The sequence below is a fragment of the Cryptomeria japonica genome, chromosome 7 (assembly GCF_030272615.1).
Source record: "Cryptomeria japonica chromosome 7, Sugi_1.0, whole genome shotgun sequence".
Taxonomy (NCBI): domain Eukaryota; kingdom Viridiplantae; phylum Streptophyta; class Pinopsida; order Cupressales; family Cupressaceae; genus Cryptomeria; species Cryptomeria japonica.
In genome coordinates, this window is record NC_081411.1 from 359,922,494 (window position 1) to 359,926,653 (window position 4,160).

Here is a 4,160-nt window from a genome sequence, read left to right on the forward strand (position 1 = left end):
AAAACCTACATTCATAAGAAATAAAATAAAAATATATTAATTAAATTAAATATATTAAAAATTATACTATTTGGAAAGCTTATAATAAGGGCTAAATACTTTTTTAAAAAAACTTCTAAATGAATTCATTTGACCCCCCAAAAACTAATGTAAAATTGATTTTTTATCAGCATTTGATAGATGCAAAGGAGACTCAATTGCAAGTATGATTTAGAAGTAGAGAGGTTCTATCCAAGAAATTTTGATCTAAGAGCCTTTGATCTAACTCTCTTCAATTAATTACTTCAAATGGGACCTCTTAAAGCTTAAATAATTATATTTTCTAAAAAATGTATGATTTCAACAAAAAATAGGATGTACCAAAAAGTGGGAACCAACATTGTGAGTTCACCCTCCTCTCTCCCTCTATATATCCCCTCCCCCTTACCCCCATCTCTCTCCCTTCCCCATAATCTCTTATTCTCTTTCCATTGTCTAGGTTATCACCTCTCCCTCCCACCCTCTCTCTCCACTCTCCAAGTTTCTTCATCTCCACCTCTCCATCGATGTTGCATTACCCACCTCTCTCTATCCCTCTCTATCTATCTCACTTCTCTCTCCACATATAGGTCTCTCACCTCTCTTTTCCCATACAAGTCTCTCATCTCTTTATTTTCCCCTATGTAGTTCTCTTCCCCCCTCTCCCTCCACCCTTAACTCTCTCCTCTTCTCTATCCCCCCTCACCTCTCTATCCCATCCATCCCCAGGTCTCTCACTCCTTTCATGTCTATCTCTCCCTCTATCCATTCTTACTATGTTCTCTCTCATTGTTTTCTCTCTCTCTATCTCTCTCCATGTCTCATCACCCACCTCTCTATATCCTACTCTATTTATCTCACCCCTCGCTCTCCCTATCTAGGTCTCTCACCTCTCCATTTGTCTTGTATCTAGTTCTCTCCCTCCATCTCCACCCTTACCCCTCTCCCTTTAAGAACTCTCTCTCTCTCTCTCTCTCTCTCTCTCTCTCTCTCCTTTTGTCTCTCCTCTTCTCCATAACTCCCCTCTTTATGTATCTCCCTCTTTTTCTTCCCCTTCTCTCTCTCCCCCCTCCCTCCTTAACCCCATCTCTCTCTCTCTCTCTCTCTCTCTCTCTCTCATGCTCTCTCTCCATTGTCTAGGTTGTCACCTTTCCTTCCCACCCACCGTCTCTCTCTCTCTCCCCACTCTAGGTTTCTCCCTCCCTTTCTCTCCACCTCTCTAACTCTCCATCCATGTCTCATATTACACTTCTCTCTACCCCCCTCTATATATCTCACCCATCTCTCTTCCCATCTAGATCTCTCACCTCTCTTCCTCTCTAGTTTTCTCCCTCCCTCTCCACCTCTCTTTGCCTCCCCCTTTACCCCTCTCCCTTTACGAACCCTCTCATTCTCTTCTCTCTCTCCCTTACCTCTCTCTCTCCTCCTCCCTAGGTTTGTCACTCCCTCTGTATCTACCTCTCTCTCGATCCCTTCTTACTCCTCTTTCTATGATGTTCTTTTGTCTCTCCTCTTCTCCTTCCCTCGCATTTCTAGGTCTCTCCCTCCCCTTCTTCTCCTCTCCCTCTCTATCTCCCCTTCCTTACCCTCATCTCTCTCTCCATCCCCAATCTCTTTCATTCTATCTCAAGCATGGGTATGAGGAGCAAAAAAGGCTTCCTTTGGTCACGAGTGTGGGTGTAAGGAGGAAAAACACTTAGGCCACATAAGCAAACAACAAAAATGAGGGAAACTTTATTTTTTGTAACAACTTTTCCAAAGCATACTAGTGCACTGGTTTAAATTTACCAAGTCGAAGGCTTGGTCATTCCAAACCTATGCGCACACGTTATATTTGACTAGCATGTTATGCTCTGTTGGGGGCCACAAATTGGCATGGCCTCTTTTTGGTCCCCCATCTTGGTGCACTTACCCCAGGATTAACAATACATTTGAAATGAGGAACCAAGCCTAATGTAAAATTGCAAGTGACAACAATTTACAACACTATAGAATTATGCAACCTATTAATTATGTAACCATGAAGGGATATCATAAAATTTCTTCCTACATAAACCAAAGATATAAAATAATTGAGGTGATTATGAAACCACTTCCCACTTCAGCTAGTAGTTTCATCACCAAGTAAAATAAACTTCATTTCTTCATCTTTTCTTCTATTTTCTAATTTCCCTAAGGTACTTTGTGTTGTTTTAAGGCCATCTTTATCATAGAGGACTAATTTGTTTGCTTCAAAACTAATATAGCAAGGCAGTACAAGTCTTCAACATCTTTTCAATTGAAAATTACAACTTTGAACTTTCTAATCAGATCTCTCAATTTTATTTGCAAATCATTTTGCTTAATTTTTTCAACATAAACTGACCCAAAATAAAATAAATAAAAATATAAATTTATATCTCAAAATTTTTATTGTTTTTTATCGGTAAAGGCAGAGCCAAGATTTGTATTGATTTGAATTAATTATAGTAGCTTCATAGCCAAGACATAGCATTAATCTATTCTCAGCAATCCCAACAAAAAATGGTTTCCAAAAACAGGCAAAAAACCATTATCATTGTGGTTCATCCTCTTTTTTAAAAAAAAAACCAACGAAATTATGCAGTCTTAAGATAGTAGGACTAAAAGGTTTATATGGCAGATTCCCAACTACCTAGATAATAGAGAGTTTAAACATAATAAGAAACCAAAATATGCTAAATATGACTATGTCTTAAGTTTCAAGGAAAAAAAAATTTCACAGCATCGAGAAAAAGGCCTAGCTTGCACTGGGAGGATTAGGTTGGGGCAAATCAATTCTTGCTCTTCCTCCTCCTCTGCTAGCTGGGCGACCCCGACCTTGACCAGAGGCCCGACGACCTCTGTTTGAACCACCCCTGCAATTCTGGTCATGACCCTGGCCACGTTCAGAGACCCAACGGCCTCTATCTGAACCACCCCTTCAATTCTGATCAGCTTGGGGGTCTACATTTAGAGGTTTCATGAGCAGAATTCCATTAAGTCTTGCAAACTGGAAGAGATCCTCTTCTTTTCCTTGAACCTCCGGGTTCTCTCCTAGACACCGCCATTTGAGGTAGGTCAAACCAACTTCGGCGAAGACTCTGTGACTGTCCAAATCTTTCCCTTTCAAATCCAGTAGGAAAGGGTAATATTTGATGAGCTCTCCATGAGCATTGAAGAGAATCCGGTCACTCGGTCGAGGTGCCCTAGAGTCATGGAGGGCCTTATTCAATATTTCTTGAAATTCCTTAAGAATTTCCTCAAGAAAAAACTCCTTGGTGAGGCTCCATACAGCTTGCTTGGATAGTTTTTGGTCCAACAGAGAAGCCACAAATCTAGAAGAGATGCAGGTGTTGTCTCGTGGGTATTCTTCCCTGTTCAGATGGGCGCTACGCAGAATCATCTTTACTGCTAGGAGAACGGGAGGGTCCACGTGAATGAGGAGACACTTCAGTCTCAAGTCTGTGATCTTTCTGAAAGAGACCTAGCAAGTGGAGGGGATGAGGGAAATGGGAGTGTCTGCACCAAAGCATGAGGAGGGCCTTGGGTAGACACTCATGATGAATCCAAACGGTGCCTCAGTTGACATGGTTGATCAAAGGAAAACCGATAAGAGAGAAAAGAAAACTAGAATGAATTATGAAGATTTTTGTAGGAAAGAAATGAAGGCAGTGTGCAAAAAACGCTTCGGCAGGATAATCGGGCGCACATCTCAACACCTAATAATGAGGAGCGGATGAGCATTAATAACTCCAGCGAAGGTGGCGGAGAATAATTGTCCTAAGCAAGCCAAATCTCTGAGGCGCAGATAAAAAGAGAAACCTGCGGATAGCTCATGCATAGGGTACTAAATGACGGCGGAAGCCAGCTGGAGCTTCAGGAAGCACAGATAGAAGAGAGCTTAGATAGGTTTAAGCGAAGGGTTGGCAGAAGCTAAACCAGACCCACCATAAACCCCGGGTTTAAGTGGAGACTTGAATTAAAAAATAAAAATAGCCGTTGACCCAAACCCGCCAAAGGAGTGCGGGAAAAAATAATACAAAAACTAAAATCTGCACACCTCAATCAGGATGATAAAGAGCATTCCCAAAACTCTAAATGGACGAAACCTGCTGAATGATTTGATCTGCATTACAGCTAAG